Genomic DNA, 19,123 nt, shown 5'->3' on the forward strand with positions numbered 1-19,123 from the left:
GTCTCACGCGGTCTGCACGTCCAGCACGAACGCTGGTCCAACTGAGGCGCCAGGTGGAAATGGCATGGCAAGCCGTTCCACAGGACTACATCCAGCATCTCTACGATCGTCTCCATGGGAGAATAGCAGCCTGCATTGCTGCGAAAGGTGGATATACACTGTACTAGTGCCGACATTGTGCATGCTCTGTTGCCTGTGTCTATGTGCCTGTGGTTCTGTCAGTGTGATCATGTGATGTATCTGACCCCAGGAATGTGTCAATAAAGTTTCCCCTTCCTGGGACAATGAATTCACGGTGTTCTTATTTCAATTTCCAGGAGTGTATTTCAGTGTAGTCTATGAACTACTGTATTTCTAGTGTTTCTATTTTTCATGTTATCTATTAACTTGCATATTCAACAACTTTGTTAAATATATACGTTTATCTTTATTTATATTTGTGTCACTACAACACTGTTATGCCTTCAGTTTATTGTTTGTACTTCATTTTTCTTATTTAACTTACAGCTGCCTAAATGGTGGTTAGCTGCTGGAGGCCAAATAAATAAATAGTAAATAAAATAATAACTCTATAGCTCTGAGATTACTCTCTAATTGCCATCAAGGTGAAATTTAGACTGTTTTATTGTTGATCTACACACGATAACAGGTGACGTTACTGCCATTCGCCAGATCCACCCCCTTCCATTGGATTGACGCATTGCAGAGCGTTATTCGTCACTCCACTCCATTCGTTTCTAGTCATCTACTGTCGTGTGGTGTCGCTCTTTTCATTATCTCAACCATCGCTTGGCGTTAACTGCAGAACTGTTTGTCTTATAAGGAGCTGTTCCACCATTATTCCCCAACCTTTTAACTCCCTTTGCACAGTGAATGTGGACTGCTGGTAACGCTTTGGTACTCTCAGTGATTCATTCCGTTGCTTTCAGGTGATTTTGTACAACAGCCTCCGCAATTCTCGACTGTTCCTTTCCATCACCATAGGAGGTTTGCCTGTTCTTGGTTTAGTTGTGATCGTTCCTTTCCGTTTTCACATAAAAATAACATCACCAACAGTGAACGTCAATAGATTTAGAAACTGATGGATATACGACACCTTCATCTGCAAACAACCTAAGACGGCTCCTCAGATTGTTTTCTAAATCGTTTATATAGATGAGGAACAGCCAAGGGATAGTAACACTATCTTGGGGGAACGCCAGAAATCACTTCTGTTTTACTCGATGACTTTCCGTCAATTACTAGCGACTCTCTGACAACGTCATTGTAAGATGCAGATCAAGTTAATTAGAACCTAGGATGGCGTCGCTAGACTCGCTAGAGGGGTTATCAGGTGTTCAGCCAACTTTGAACCTCAGTGTATCCCCCACACCTCTGCGAGTATTTAGAAAATTAAGGGTAGGGAGGGCAGAAAGTCGCTCGAGAGCGTGGAAATCGTCCTAGCGTACTTAGATGCTATAAAAGGTGAGGCAAAAGTATACCGACAAAAACGGATCAGCTGTACAGGGCTTCTTCAGGAACTTATTGATGAGAGGATATCAGACAACGTCATCCGATGACGTTATAAAACTTTCAAGTTACAGGGGCCGACGTCTAGCGCTACGTCTCTTTCTCGACAGCAAATGTTTGCTTGCATGCACTTCAGTATTACTGAGGTAGTCGTGTGCCCATTCGACGTCTTCTAATGCTCTAAGTGCCGTCAAGCCTCTATTTTTGTAGTTCCACATGCGATATGCTACAATGAAGAATTACGTTTGCCACTGAACGGATGGCCCAAGCATCTTTTCCCGATAACTTCGATTTTCTTATCCTCTCTTTGTTCCTCAAATAACCATAAAGTCTCTCGAAATTTGTTCGTACCCGGTTTGTTACTACAGATATTTCACTAGCGACGATAAACTGGAAGCGTGTAAAACTGGAAGCTTGTAAAACTGAACCATGCGCCGCAGTGCCTTTGAAAAATTAAAATTTACTATCAAAATGCCAACAACTTGCCATCTGCTCACCAACATTTTTATTGACCGCTATATATTTGCTCAGGCGGAAATATACTTAACAAAGAGAGTTCTTTATACCTTCTTCCGCCATTTTAACGTAATTATTAATTTTGAATCTGTTTAAGCTGGAATTAGAAAACACAAAGGAAATCAACCTAAAAGTGTAAATTTGTGTTAATCTAATCTGAAATTTACGTATCATCTGGTACACATCATCATCTATACCTTCAGGGGTCTGGTCTCTATATTCCATCCACCTCTTACAATTTCGACAATGTATATCAGTAAATGACAAGAGAGAAGAAAACGGTATGAAATAAAAGGACCATGCTGAGGGAAACAGAACAGTATATATATATATATATATATATATATATATATATATATATATATATATATATATATATATATATATATATATATTCTTCTCTCCTGTCATTAACTGAAAATATTTTTTAATCTGATGTTATTCCATTTCTTATTTTATCCATTTCATTACAGCCCCTTCCATATGTTATGAACTTCATTTCTGCTGTCTGTATACATACTCCTTTTTTGTTACTGTCCATGATTCGGAGCATAAGCTCGGACTAGGGGTGGTGGGAAAGGAAATCGGCCATGCCATTTCTCAGGAACCATCGCAGAATTTTCCTGAAGTGATTTAGATAAATGACTGGAAACCTAAATCAGCGTGGCCGGAGGTGGGTTTGAGCTGCTACCCTGAACGCGAGTTCAGTGTGCCGACCACTGCGCTATCTCACTCGGTTCATGATACGGAGCCAAATACTATGACTATACCCACAACTTTATAGGATTTCATTTGTGCTTTCTTTCTTGTTTTTCTACTCAAATTTCATCCACCACAGCGAGCTTGAAATTTATGAAGATTTTCTTTCATTGTCTTTGACATAGTTAAAACTAACATTCCACCCTAGGTAACTGAAGCAGGATACTTTTTCAGAAATTTCGTTCTTTATTATTATTTTCTATCTGACTAGATTATTTTCTTTGAAAGTCGTTGTCTTACCTGTACACGTAGTTAAATTGTACAATACCTCGCATGTTCGAGCCCAATCTATATACTGCTTTTCTTGTAAATTATCTTCTGTTTCTTGCATTAGCATCAGGTCATCAGAATAGTAGAGTATTTAATGATATGCTAGATACTGATTTAAATCCTAACTGTATTAATCTGTACTTCATAACTGTATCGTCAATGTGCTGTATGAAGTAAATAAAGTAGTGACAGACTACGCCCTTGTCGAACATGAACTTGTAACTATATTCGTATTTACGTATAGACTCTTCATGAGATCAGAAAGGCATTTACCAAAACATTTTATTTTTAATATTTTACACACATGAGATCTTTTTACCTTATCAAAGGCTTCCTCTGTATCAATGAACGCTAAATGTATTTCTAAGCCAAATTCTCGACTCTTTCCAACATTTTTGTGGCGTTGGGGAGCAACGCTTGGAGCAGTAAAGTACCGGTACTAGAATAAACACAGTCTAAGGTTGAAATAAGTTTATTAACTATTTGAAAAATTCTTTCCAGAGTTCCACAGATTTCGGATCATCAATCTTTACCCTATAAACCCCCACAGCCGAGGTAGAACTCCATTTAACTTTACTGTGAATCCACACTTCACCAAAATAATTTAGTAAGTTGTTTGAAATAGAAAAATTTAAATGGTGTAGTCGCAGTACAATAATAAACGGCTATCCAAATTAGACAAAATGGTCAAATAACGCAACCCAAACCATACCATAGAAAATACAAAAAAATGTTCGAAATATTCTTAATCTGAAACACAAATCATTAAGTCCCCAGTACAACCAAATAGCAATACAATAACAATTACGTCAGCTTGTGACAGCTGAACTATTAATCAGTAAGAGTAAATTACATCTTCTTGTATTTGATGTTGGCGCCGGAGAACATAAGATGAGTTTCAGTAAGACAATTTTTAATTATCTGACCTACAGAGGCCTCGTTCTAACAAAATTCATGGCTGAGTTCCCATTCAACAAGGTGCCTAAAGAAACTGCTTTTGATTACACGCGTAAGGTGTCTTTCGAACGGCCTCATAAAGCGGTGTTTAGAAGCAAAATGCTGAAAGTAATTACGCAGGTGCCAAGACCAACATCTACCTGTAAGACGGTGCACAAAATAACAGCCTTAAGAACGCAAACCAAGCACTACAGATCAACGCATACCATAGAAAATTTCAAGTCATGACAACAGAAATCTAATAAAGGAACTCTACCATGTTCCAAAACAAGAATAAACGAGCGTCCACATGGTTAACACGGCGTCTTTAAGACCTCAAAGCATAGGTAATAGCTCAAGGTAAACATTCCAGCGCCAGAGTGACATATTACTCTGAATACAGCTAGCCGTGTTCCGAAACACTGTAATCACAAGCGTAGCACAAAGTTAACTCACGGGGCAACTTGAATCGAGAACAAATGTACACTTTCTTTTGCTGCCGGTGTTTCCTTCTGGTCTGAAAAGTTGCTGATTACAAAGTCATTCAGTGAGCGTTGTTTAACCTTCACTTTCGCCATGTCAGGTGGTAGCACGGTAAATCACAGCTACTACACACATTTGCCAAAACCGCATACAAAGTGGAAAGACCGTAATGTCTGGAGCAACCAGCTAATGCCCAACAGAATCAGCTATACAACTGCTAGTGGAGAATATGTCGTCTGCTATTACTGTCCCTATTCAAAACAGTTTCTCAAAGTTCTTTAGGAAGTAATGCATGTTATCGCGTCGTTTCAACAGAAGACGTTAGCCTCAGAAAGAGATCAGCCTCTTGCCAACGGTACAGAGAAACAATTGCAACACAAATACATAAAGCCAGTTAACAAACAAGAAAATCTTAGGTACAACAGCCACATGCTATTCAGCTCCTAATACTCAGTAGAGTAAAGAAGTTACAACTGCCGTATGACTTGCCGAACAATTTATTCAAGACATGCGGCAGTAGATAACTTTAAACAAGATGCTGACATAAGGTACAGTAGAATCACGCGCAGTACGAGTTACTCAAGAAACACGACCGCGAACATATGCGAATAAGACACAGAAAATCACCTGTTAAACAGAAATATGGCTGTGACAAGCTAGTTCTGAAAGAAAGTTTGGGCCACACAGAGTCAGTACATACTGAAGAAATGACCAAGATTTAGCACTTCCTAATTGCAGACCAAAATAGGAACGTTTTCATAGAAAATGAAGTGGATAATGAGGCAGAAAAACAATAAATCCAACTGTTCCTTGTAACTCCGCTACACGGAGCCACACAGCATAATTACTTCGACGCTCAACAGAGCCTGATTCCACAGGTTGACGCCAAAGGCAATACTGAACGTTCTGCAGTAGAGTGGCACCTTTTCCACTGATACCGGGTGCGGACAGGTGTCCTCATGGCATTAACACTCCGCTCATGCAGGAATAACGGCTCCTCCACCTAAACCAACCAGTTGCACGGGCTGCATGGCACAGTTTGTCGTATTATACACATATTATCATTAGGAATATAAAGCTTGATTGTTCTTCTGAAATTAATGAATCAGAGATGGTTTGCAATCTCTGATTAACAATTTCCCATTAATTTTATATAATGCATTTGGTATACTTGTTCCTCTACAATTTCTTCTGTCCTTCCTATAGCCTTTTAAAAAGATAGAAAAGACCTTAGCTTTGTTTCGTTCTTCAGATATGGATCAGTTCTCCGGAAAAAGAATAGAGAACGGAGAAATCTAAAATGATTCCTCTGTATTTGAGACAGCATTAGCTCTATCTAGGCCAGTAGCTTTTCTCTGTTTTGTTACATTTAGGGCTGCTTTTAATTGTTTTATGTCTATTTTATCTACACATTTATTATCAGATTTACGTAACAACTTCTTCTCTGTCTTCATAACACCATACATTTCCCTAATGTCGTATCCATTGATTGTCTGATATTATAGTAATGGTTGCAGCATCTTTCTCCGTTTCAGTCATATCTTTTTCTCGTTGATTCATTGGAATTTTCAACATTGCTGAGTTTAATATTTCCCATTATTCTTCAATTCCGATTTAGTTTCAAACATTGACAGATCGCATGTAAATCTTTATTGATACAAATTCCTTATGCTTGCATCCGTTAGAAGATCAGCTTTAAATTTCAATTTTTGCTTCATAGTTTCTTCCAGGTTTTTATATTTCAATCTTAAAAGTAACAAGGAGTTAATCAGAGCCTTTATCATTACCTCTGAATACATGAGTATCTCGAACTTGAGAGCTTCTTTCTAGGAGCTATTACACGATCAGTTACTTGGCTTTGTGTTGCCTTTCTTCCTAAGGGATCCATCAGTAATTTTTAACTGATTAAATGTAGCAAAGCCCCTTAATATTTTAACATTAGCGTTTAAAATTATTTCAAGAAATGTGGTTAGTGTATCTTTCATTTGCACTTTTCCTGTTCTTGCATGAAAAAGTTCTAATATTAACAAATGATGAGTTTTCCTATATTCATTTTCATATTCTTGGAGTTATTCATAAAATATTAAAGTGGCCATTCGTAAGTCGTTAAGGATTCACGATAGATTTGTGTCTAAAGCGTATTACTACTACACAGCGCACGTGCCTTTAAAGGTGGTCCGGGCGTGGCGAGAAGCTCTTCCAGTGAATGCGCTCGGGTGAAGCGGGGCCGGAGAATGGGCTCTCCTCTGTGCAGAGCAACTGTTGCTGCGACACCGGCGCAGGCGCGCAGGTCCAAGTGCGCGGAAAATTAGAGTTATCGCTCAGCCGGGCTGAGCTGTCGCAGCGCAAGGGAAGAGAGCGCGGCCGGCGGCGGACCGGGAAAAGCGAAGGGTCACCCTAATGAGACCACGTCCAGAGCCCTGCTGCGGGAAAGAGTGCGAGCGCCCGCTTCCCTGGCAGGTAGGCCTCACGCTTAGCCCGCTGGCTAGTGTATCGCAATAGTCGTACGCATTACTGGCCATTAAGACCCCCACCTTGTGCTGTTTGGTCGCCTGCCGCAAGTATTTCTATTTGACTCCATTTCGGTGATGTGCTCGTCTTTTTCCTATCAGATAACTGCAGTTGACGAGACCGCCAGTTAAAAAGACGTTCGATGTCATCCATGTACTGTAAATTACCCAGACACTTCAGATATACAACATAGGTCATTTCAATGAAAGCTTCCACACTTTTGAGTAACTTCAGTGCGCCTTTCGTAAACACTATGTTTCAAAATTTGCTTTAATGAAGGTTGTTTTTCACAATAATGAGAGCACAGTATCTACACTAACAGACTTCAGGAAAACTTTTCACACCGTCAACTTTGAGACACTTAATTGGAAAGATACTGCAGTGGAGGTACGCACATGCAGAGTCTGCATCGTTTTGACTCGTTATTTTTACTTGTTCTGATTTGTTGCAGTGCAGCGTAATGAGAGAATTAATTCCATTAAAAATAAAAGAAACTTTACGTTGCTGGTAGTTAAATAACAGTTAATAATCACTGCTACACTTGTTTTGTACCTGCGCCGCACTAAACTGATACCACTTGGAAACGACCTTGGTGGCTGAAACCTGTCGTAGTATCAATACATATCATAAAAATGGATATGTGTACATGTGTATGTGTGTATATTCCACATCTTCTCCTAAACTACTAGACCGACTTCAACAAAACTTGGTAAACATATCATTTTCTGTCAGGCAACAATTGCCGTGGGGCTATAAACACGGATTGTTTGAAAGTTACTTGAAAAACAGAAGCATCCTTTTGTGTGTGCGAAGGGAAAGTCGTCCGGAAAACATTTTCTTTCAGCAGTGACCCAGGGTTGAGTATTTGGCCCACTATTGTTTTCTATTTGTGTCAATACATTTCGTTGGTTCTGCTCTCCGTTAGATACCATTTCTGTGTTGATAACCTGCAGATCTACCTATGTGACACACCTTCTTGCAGCGGTGTACCGTAGGTCTCTAGAAGAGCGTAGCGTTCCAAAGGAGTAGGCAAAATGCAACAGGGAATAACAATATTAATGTTCTAATAGTAAACTGCAGGAGCGTCTATAGAAAGGTCCCAGAACTGCTCTCATTAATAATCGGACACAACGCCCATATATTACTAGGGACAGAAAGTTGGCTGAAACCAGACGTAAACAGTAATGAAATCCTAAATTCAGATTGGAATGTATACCGCAGAGACAGGCTGGACAGTGAAGGGGGAGGCGATTAGAAGTGCAATAGTATCGAAGGAAACTGACGGAGATCCGAAATGTGAAATCATTTGGGTGAAGGTCACGGTTAAAGCAGGCTCAGACATGGTAATTGGATGTCTCTATAGGCCCCCTGGCTCAGCAGCTGTTGTGGCTGATCACCTGAAGGATAATTTGGAAAATATTTCGAGTAGATTTCCCCACCATGTTATAGTTCTGGGTGGAGATTTTAAAGACTCAAACGTTCATAGTGGGTGGCAGAGACAAAGAATCCAGTGAAATGTTTTTAAGTGCTTTATCTGAAAACTACCTTGAGCAGTTAAACAGAGAACCGACTCGTGGCGATAACATATTAGACCTTACGGTGACAAACAGACCCGAACTATTTGAAACAGTTAACGCAGAACAGGGAATCAGCGATCATAAAGCGGTTACGGCATCGATTATTTCAGCCGTAAATAGAAATATTTAAAAAGGTAGGAAGATTTTTCTGTCTGGCAAAAGTGACAAAAAGCAGATTACAGAGTACCTGACGGCTCAACACAAACGTTTTGTCTCAAGTACAGATAGTGTTGAGGATCAGTGGACAAAGTTCAAAACCATCGTACAATATGCGTTAGATGAGTATTTGCCAAGCAAGATCGTAAGAGATGGAAAAGAGACACCGTGGCACAACAACCGAGTTAGAAAACTGCTGCGGAAGCAAAGGGAACATCACAGCAAACATAAACATAGCCAAAGCCTTGCAGACAAACAAAAATTACGCGAAGCGAAATGTAGTGTGAGGAGGGCTATGCGAGAGGCGTTCAATGAATTCGAAAGTAAAGTTCTATGTACTGACTTGGCAGAAAATCCTAAGAAATTTTGGTCTTATGTCAAAGCAGTAGGTGGATCAAAACAAAATGTCCAGACACTCTGTGACCAAATTGGTACTGAAACAGAGGTTGACAGACTAAAGGCCGAAATACTATATGTCTTTTTCCAAAGCAGTTTCACAGAGGAAGACTGCACTGTAGTTCCTTCTCTAGATTGTCGTACAGATGACAAAATGGTAGATATCGAAATAGACGACAGAGGGATAGAGAAACAATTAAAATCGCTCAAAAGAGGAAAGGCCGCTGGACCTGATGGGATACCAGTTCGATTTTACACAGAGTACGCGAAGGAACTTGTCCCCCTTCTTGCAGCGGTGTACCGTAGGTCTCTAGAAGAGCGTAGCGTTCCAAAGGATTGGTAAAGGGCACAGGTCATCCCCGTTTTCAAGAAGGGACGTCGAACAGATGTGCAGAACTATAAACCTATATCTCTAACGTCGATCAGTTGTAGAATTTTGGAACACGTATTATGTTCGAGTATAATGACTTTTCTGGAGACTAGAAATCTACTCTGTAGGAATCAGCATGGGTTTCGAAAAAGATCGTGTGAAAACCAGGTCGCGCTATTCGTCCACGAGACTCAGATGGTCATAGACACGGTTTTCCAGGTAGATGACGTGTTTCTTGACTTCCGCAAGGCGTTTGATACAGTTTCCCACAGTCGTTTAATGAACGAAGTAAGAGCATATGGACTATCAGACGAATTGTGTGATTGGATTGAAGAGTTCCTAGATAACAGAACGCAGCATGTCATTCTCAATGGAGAGAAGTCTTCCGAAGTGAGAGTGATTTCAGGTGTGCCGCAGGGGAGTCTCATAGGACCGTTGCTATTCACAATATACATAAATGACCTTGTGGATGACATCGGAAGTTCACTAGGCTTTTTACGGATGATTCTGTGGTGTATCGAGAGGTTGTAACAATGGAAATTTGTACTGAAATACAGGAGGATCTGCAGCGAATTGACGCATGTAGCAGGGAATGGCAATTGAATCTCAATGTAGACAAGTGTAATGTGCTACGAATACATAGAAAGACAGATCCCTTATCATTTAGCTACAAAATAGCAGGTCAGCAACAGGAAGCAGTTAATTCCATAAATTATCTGGGAGTACGCATTAGGAGTGATTTAAAATGGAATGATCATATAAAGTTGATCGTCGCTAAAGCAGATGCCAGACTGAGATTCATTGGAAGAATCCTAAGGAAATGCAATCCGAAAACAAAGGAAGTAGGTTACAGTACGCTTGTTCGCCCACTGCTTGAATACTGCTCAGCAGTGTGGGATCCGTACCAGATAGGGTTGATAGAAGAGATAGAGAAGATCCGACGGAGAGCAGCGCGCTTCGTTACAGGATCATTTAGTAATCGCGAAAGCGTTACTGAGATGATAGAGAAACTCCAGTGGAAGACTCTGCAGGAGAGACGCTCAGTAGCTCGGTACGGGCTTTTGTTGAAGTTTCGAGAACATACCTTCACCGAGGAGTCAAGCAGTATATTGCTTCCTCCTACGTATATCTCGCGAAGAGACCATAGGGATAAAATCAGAGAGATTAGAGCCCACACAGAAGCATACCGACAATCCTTCTTTCCACGAACAATACGAGACTGGAATTGAAGGGAGAACCGATAGAGGTACTCAGGGTACCCTCCGCCACACACCGTCAGGTGGCTTGCGGAGTATGGATGTAGATGTAGATGTAGATGTAGATAATATAACTACTGCAGTCGTCTGGGTATAGGATCTGTTCTCATTGGTTTTAATGGGTGCAAAGCATGAGATATAAACTAAACCAAGAATTAAAGTAATTTAGTGTCCCATAAGAAATTAACAACTTCTTAATTTCGCCAACAAGTGCTTTCTACTTCTCTCGATGGTATTCCAGTACCATACCTGAGAACAGTGAGAACTTTGGTGTAAGTTTAGATGAGCATCTCATCTAGGCATCTCATCTGTCACCACGTACAAAAAGATTTCGGCATGCCTCTATACTCTCTAAACGTTTCGCAACGTATTTCCACAGGATGTGGAACATGAACAATCACTCGTTGATTATATTTCCACTAGTGCGATGTAATCGAACAAGGCAAGCATTGTGAGGCCAATAGTCGATGATTGTGTGCTGCATCTTCAAGTTATATATATCTGAGCGTGTGAGTGATTCATACACTTATTTAGATTGGATGCGGCCAGACCAGTTACGTGACTATTACAGGCTATGTTTGCTTCATCGTTACCTCATTTCGTTTGCATCCAAAAACTCCCTTCAGAGTTTAAGTACTTTTCGACTGATCATAATCGAAACACATCCTATCAGTGTCGTTCCATAAAACGAAAACAATTAAAGACTCTTTCTCTGTTGCTGTCTTCCTCCTCTAGAATAAGTTACCCGCTTTCAGTGCACAATCAATGCCCCTTGCCTTTAAGAAGATACTCAGTCGCTTTCTTTTGTCGCCATCATAACGTTTTCCCAAAAATAATTAATGTATTTGACCCGTTATCCCTCTGTTAAACATTAAAGAAAATGTTCCCTTTTCTTCATGTAACGCTTCCTTTTCTTTATGTTCCTCAGTCAGTATTACCACAATCATTACTCCAGTCATTGTTAACCGTGTTTTATTACGTTCCTGTCTCTCTCCATTTTCCACCCCATCTGTCTTCCTTTAATTTCAATGAACCGTACAAAACTGTTTCTAGACTATTGGAGTGAGTAAATGTGGTGTTGTGTTAGATTCAACTTATAAGATGTTTATGGTAATGAAGATAACATAAAATGTGTATAATGGTTGGTTAGGTGTAAGAGAGGGTAGGAAGGTCCAAGTATTTATAAGTTAAATAAGTCAATAAACGAAGAAATGCATAATAATTACCAATGGTAATCTCCAAGAGGGCGATGTGTAGCGAGTCGTTTTCTTAATGTATTCATTACGATATTATCAGAATGACTTTCGTAGCAACCCATCGTCTTCGTCTTCTTCTACTAAAACGTAATCGTAATTTGTACGTACTCAGGATAGAAACAGTGTTAAGCAAAAATATTTAACCATGTCGTATACTTGGGACTCTAGTTTCGTAAACAGTCATGAGTTTCTTTACTAAAATATAATTGTAGTTTGTACATTCGCTAACCTGAAATAATATAAAATAAAAATAATTAACCAGATCGTAAGAACTCGAGTTTCCACAATCAATCTTGAGTTTTCAACACCACCACCGCCGTTGTCTTTCTCTACTAAAACATAGTCTTAGTTTCCACGTACTCATGATCGAAAGGGTGTTGAATAAAAATACGTAACCTGTAAAATCCAGCCTAGTAGTCCAATATTTGGGGTCTAGGAGACCGGTTTTCCCGGATCGCTAGACAGCATTCAAACAAATCGTATTAATGAGTTTTATTACAAAAGGAAGAGACTACAATCCTTAACTTTGACTATTACACAGAAATGTCGCAAGCAATGGGCGACATGCTAACAAGCAATGTTCTTCATTATAAATTATTCTAAGTCGCTGGTATACAAGTGCCTATCCTTGAAGCTACTCATCAACTGGGCCGCGACCAGCCGTGGGTGGCGCTTCTGCCCTCTTCACATAAGGGCCGCTGCTGTCACGTTGTTGTTCTGGAGAGCGGTCGGTCAGCTTGCGATTGGCTGACGTCTTCTCACAGCCATCTCTTCTCTATCGTTCCCGACTGCCGTGCCGGCGCTTGACTTCACGCCATAATATAACCAACTCGTACAACTGGAACTTCAGTTTCCATAATCAGTCAGACTGCAGCAACACCACCGCCGATGTCTCTCTACTAAAACATAACTGCAACTTATACATACTCAGGACTGAAACAGTGTTTATTTGAGCAGCTCTTACAATTGGGAATCCAGTTCCTATACTCTGCCATAAATCGAATTCTGTTCTGTTTCATGTCAGCAGCACATGGTGTTGTAGTTAGCGTTACTGACTCTCGATCGCCGGCCGTGTGGCCGAGTGGTTCTAGGCGCTTCAGTCCGGATCCGCGCTGCTGCTACGGTCGCAGGTTCGAATCCTGCGTCGAGCACGGATGTGTGTGATGTCCTTAGGTTAGTTAGCTTTAAGTAGTTCTAAGTTTAGAGGACTAGTCCTCAGATGTTAAGTCCCATAATGCTTATAGATGTTTTACCCATTTTTGACTCTAGATCATGGGCACCGGGCACGATTTCCGTCCGTGTCGAGGATTTTCTCCATAAAAATTGGCTGTGTGTGTTGTCTACATCGCCATTTCATCATCATCGAAGCGGAAGTCGTCGAAGTGCAGTCAAATAAAGAGAATTGCTCGAGGCGTCGAAATCCCCAAAAGTGACTCCCAGACAAAAATGTCATACGCATATTTCATTTCATTTGTCCTCTTCATTCATTTCGTGACGGCATTGTGCAAGTTTACTAGTGAATCCGACGATGGGACCGACCAGGTCAGTAAGTAAATTGCAGGTAGTCGTGACGCAGGTAATAAAAGATACAGGTGTAAGTTATCTGTCGACACTCTACGGTGACCTCCAGCACCATGAATGAACGCTACTACATGACAGTTAAATAAAGGGAATCCGTTTCTGCTGTGTTCATCAATGTGACGCATTTGCCCACGCAAGGATATCCTGTGGAAGCCACTTCAGCTCTGATAACTACTAAAACAGTCAACAATTTCTACCGCATTCACACCACTGTGGAACGAAATTAACTTGTTGTTGTTGCATCGGGATGTGTACTGTAGCCCTAGTCCTTCTTTTAGTAAAGCCATGCCATATTGTTTTTTGTCCCCATTGAAATCTAACAGCTCCTGGAGGTCTACTACCTCTTCGCTACCTACTAGATCTACCCATGCATTCTTGAGCATTCTTCTGTAGCAACACATTACAAAAGCATCTATTCTTCTATTGTCTGGCTTGTTTATTGACCATGATTCGTATCCACATAAGGCAAAACTCCAAACAAATACTTATTGAAAAATCGTTATAAATAGAAAATGTATGATCGAAGCTAACGAATCTCTCTCTCTTTACAAGCGCTTTACTTTCTACTGCTAGGCTGCATTTGATGCCCTTTTTGTTTCGACCATCATCTTTTATTTTGCTGTTGAAATAGCAAAACTAATTTACTACACTTGCTGTCTTATATTCTAATATAATTCCCCGTCAGTACGAACTGTTTTAATTTGACTTTTGTTAGTCTTAATCTTCTAACATCTTAGAAGATGTGCGCCCGCAGCGTTCCTCGCCGCGCAACAGAAGACTATAAAAAGCAGCGAAGCATCATCTGCGTGGAAATGCCTGGGCCTTAAGGGGCTAATCGTGCCAATTTTTTGTCAGACATAGTCACGGCCGATGAAACATGGGTTCACCACTAAGAACCGGAAACAATACAGCAACAGCAACAGAGGCGCCACACCACCTCTCCTCCGAAGAAAAATATCATAGCCGAACTCTTAGGCGGTAAGGACATGGCGATGGTCTTCTTGGACTCTGAAGGGATCATTCTTCTGATATCCTCCCTCATGCTGCACCGATCAGCTCGAAAGTGTATTGTGCTGCCGTCAGGAAATTGAAGAAACGACTTCAGCATGTTCGTCACCACGAAAAAGCAAATGTCGTCCTCCTCCATGACAACGCAGGGTCTCACACAAGTCTACAAATTCGAGAGGAGATCGCAAAACTTCATTGGCCTGTTCTTCTTCACCCAGCCTGCAGCCTGGATCGCGAACGTTCCGATCTCCGTCTGTGTGGCCCAATTAAGAGGGCACTTCGCGTCAAGCAGTACCTGTATGATGGGGAGGTTATCGATGCAGCAAGAGATTGGCTCAGACGTCGACTAGTAGGGGTGATGGCATGCGGGCATAGAGGCTCTCCCGGTATGGTGGTGGAAGGGCGCTGCATCGAATGGAGTTTACGTTGAAAAATGGGGTTTGTAGGCAAAAGATAATACGGTTAGACCGTCAGCGGGAGGGCACCGCGAGTTCCGGCCACTAATAAAGCGAGTACATCGTTCATTTCTTACATATTTTTACAAGCTTCAAACAGGAGCGACTCATTTTCAGTTATCGGTGTGGTTACTATTTTATTTTTGTAATTTCTTGCGTGTTTGGATGACTGTGTGTTGTGTGCTGTCCTTAGGTTAGTTAGGTTTAAGTAGTTCTACGTTCTAGGGGACTGATGACCATAGCTGTTAAGTCCCATAGTGCTCCGAGTCATTTGAACCATTTTTTTGCGTGTTTGAGTGCTTAGTAGGCACAACCTTTTATTTCAATAACACTGTAATGTACAGTTCCTCCGTTTCTATCGACCGTTGTATCGACCCTCGTATCATACAGGCTTTTGTTTGTTTGGTTAGAACAGCTCAGTGTCGGCTAGACCGTCAGCGAGAGAGCACCGCGAGTTCCTGCTATTAATAAGGCGAGAACACCATTCGCTTGTATATATGTTTGAGAGCTTCAAACAGGAGCGACTGCTGTAATGGATAGGAACTGTGATTGATGTGTACAGATGCGAGCTGAGTTGGCTAACATTAGCTCACAGCTCCAGGCTGCGTTGGCTTCCGTCACACAGCTTGAGGCTGCTGCCACGGGGTGTCACTGTGGGGGATCGAACGCAGGGATGCGAGGACGTCGAGCATGTCCCACTTGTCTTCCGATGGGTCCACTGCTGTGACCGCCCAGGGTGCTGCCTGCACCGAGGTTGACCCCTCACCCGTGGTCGAGTGAGAGATCATTCCAAAGTCTGGCAGGCTGCAAGAAACTTTGCGAGGGGTCGATCGTAGGGCCTCCCCAGTTCGATTGACGAACACGTTTCGGGCGTTATCTGTGGCTGACGATGTCTCTGAGCCCGATGCAGTCGTCCACCCTGTTCCAGAGGGAGCTTCTCGGCCCGCAAGGTCTAAGCATTCACAGAGGGTGAGTTTTCTGGTAGTTGGGAGCTCCAATGTTAGGGGCGTAATGGGGCGCCTTAGGAACATGGCTACCAAGGAGGGGAAGGAAGCCAGTGTGCACTCCATGTGCATTCCGGGGGGAGTCATTCCGGATGTGGAATGGGTGCTTCCGCATGCCATGAAGAGTACAGGATGCAGCCAACTGCAGTTGGTGGCTCATGTCGGTACCAATGACGTGTGTCACTTTGGATAGGAACAGATTCTGTCTGGTTTCGGGCGGCTAGCGGAAATGGTAAAGACTGCCAGTCTTGTTTCCGAGATTATGGCGGAGCTCACTATCTACAGCATCGTCGATAGAACCGCCTGTTGTCCTTTGGTGCAGATCCGAGTGCAGGATCTGAATCAGAAGCTCAGGCGGTTCTGTCACCATGAAGCTTGCAGATTCCTTGAGTTGCGTCATCGGGTGGTGGGTTTCCGGGTTTCGCTTAATAGGTCAGGAGTCCACTACACACAGGAGGCGGCTTCACGAGTAGCGGGGGCTGTGTGGAAGTGACTGGGCGGTTTTTTAGGTTAGAGGGTCTCAGGGAACCATAGAAGGGGCGTCCGTCTAAAAGTGGGCAGGTAAAACACAGTACGGTAGTTGTAGAAACGATTGGTATTGTAAATTTTTATAGCTGTGTTGGGAAAGAACCAGAGCTCTCCAAGCCCTAATAGAAAGCACTGACGCTCAAATAGTTGTAGGAGCAGCGAGCTGGCTAAAGCCGGAAATAAGTTCAGCCGAAAATTTTCAAACGATCTAACAGTGTTCAGAAAGGATAGATTAAATACAGTTGGTGGTGGAGTATTTATTGCTGTCAGATGTAGTTTGCCTTGTAACGAAACTGAAATAGATAGTTCGTGTGAAATAGTATGGGTAGAGGTTATACCTGACAATCGGACTAAACTATTAATTGGATCGTTTTACCGATCCCGACCCAGAAGATATAGTTGCTGAACAGTTCAAAGAAAACTTGAGTCTCATTTCAAATAAGTACCCCGCTCATACAATTATAGTCGGTGGCGACTTCAAACTACCCTCCATATGCTGGAAAAATTATACGTTTAAAGCCGGTGGCCGGCATAAAACGTCATCCGAAATTGTACTGAATGCTTTCTCAGAAAATTATTTTGAACAATTAGTTCATGAGCCCGCCCGAAGCGTAAATGGTTGCGAAAGCATAATTGACCTTTTAGCAACAATTAATCCTGCACAAATAGTGAGTATTGTGACGAATACCGGGATTAGCGACCACTTTCTGCTAGGCTAAATACCGTAACAGCTACAACCATCAAAAAGAATCACAAAGTATATCTATTTAAAAAAAGCTGATAAAAATGCTTTAACGCCTTTTAAAGAGACAGTCTTCACTCCTTTCGATCTGATCATGTAAGTGCAGAAAAGTTGTGGAATGTTTTCAAAGAAATAGTATCGACAGCAATTGGGAGATATACATCACATAAATTAATAAGTGATGGTACTGATCCCCTATGGTACACAAAACGTGTCAGACCGTTGTTGCGGAAGCAACGGAAAAAGCATGCCAAATTTAAAAGAACGCAAAATCCCCAAGATTGGGAAAGTTTTACAGGAGTTCGAAAATTCTGTCTCGAAATCTGGCATAAAACCCATACATAAAGCACACCAGTGGCAAGACGCAATCAATACCTTCACTGTGCGGTAACAACTGTGTAGTCACTGATGACGGTGTCACTAAAGCGGAGTTATTAAACGCGGTTTTCCGAAACTCTTTCACCAAAGAAGACGAAGTAAATATCCCTGAATTCCAATCAAGAACAACTGCCAAGATGAGAAACATAGAAGTACATATCCTCGCTGTAACAATGCAGCTTAAGTCACTTAATAAAGGCAAGGAATCAGGTCCAGATTGTATACCAGTCAGGTTCCTCTCAGAGTATGCTGATAAAGTAGCTCCGTATTTAGCAATTATATACAACCACTCGCTACAGAAAGATCCGTACCAGAGGACTGGAAAATTGCTCAAGTCAAACCAATACCCAAAAAGTGAAGTAGGAGTAATCCGCTGAATTACAGGCGTATATCACTAACGTCGATTTGCAGTAGGGTTTTGGAACATATACTGTATTCGAACATTATGAAGTACCTCGAAGAAAACGATTTATTGATACATAGTCAACACGGATTCAGAAAATATCGTCCTTGTGAAACTCAACTAGCACTTTATACTCATTAAGTAATAAGTGTTATCGACAGAGGATGTCAGATTGATTCAACATTTTTAAATTTCCAGAAGGCTTTAGACACCGTTCCTCACAAGCGTCTTCTAACCAAAATGCGTGCCTACGAAGTATCACCTCAGTTATGCAATTGGATTCGTAATTTCCTGTCAGAAAGGTCACAGTTCGTAGTAACAGACGGAAAGTCATCGAGTAAAACAGAATTAATATCCGGCGTTCCCCAAGGAAGTGTTACAGGCCCTCTATTGATCCTGATCTATATTATCTACATAGGAGGCAATCTGAGCGGCCGTCTTAGACTGTTTGCAGATGATGCTGACATTTACCGTCTTGTAAAGTCATCAGATGATCAAAACTACTTGCAAAATGATTTAGATAAGATATCTGTATGGTGCGAAAAGTGGCAGTTCACCCTGAATACAGAAAAGTGTGAAGTTATTCACATGAGTACTAAAAGAATTCAGCTAAATTTCGATTACCCAATAAGCCACAGAAATCTGAAGGCTGTAAACTCAGCTAAATACTTAGGGATTACAATTACAAATAACCTAAATTGGAACGATCACATAGATAATATTGTGGGTAGAGCAAACCAACGACTACGATTCATTGGCAGAACACTTAGAAGGTGCAACAGGTCTACTAAAGAGAGTGCTTACACCACGCTTGTCCGCCCTGTTCTGGAGTACTGCTGTGCGGTGTGGCATCCGCATCAGGTGGAACTGACGGATGACATCGAAAAAGTACAAAGAAGGTCAGCTCGTTTTGTATTATCGTGAAGTAGGGGAGATAGTCTCACAGACATGATACTTGAAATGGAGTGGCATTCATTAAAACGAAGGTGTTTTTCGTTGCGCCGGGATCTTCTCATGAAATTTCAATCA

This window comes from Schistocerca nitens, chromosome 2, assembly GCF_023898315.1.
Source record: "Schistocerca nitens isolate TAMUIC-IGC-003100 chromosome 2, iqSchNite1.1, whole genome shotgun sequence".
Lineage (NCBI taxonomy): Eukaryota > Metazoa > Arthropoda > Insecta > Orthoptera > Acrididae > Schistocerca > Schistocerca nitens.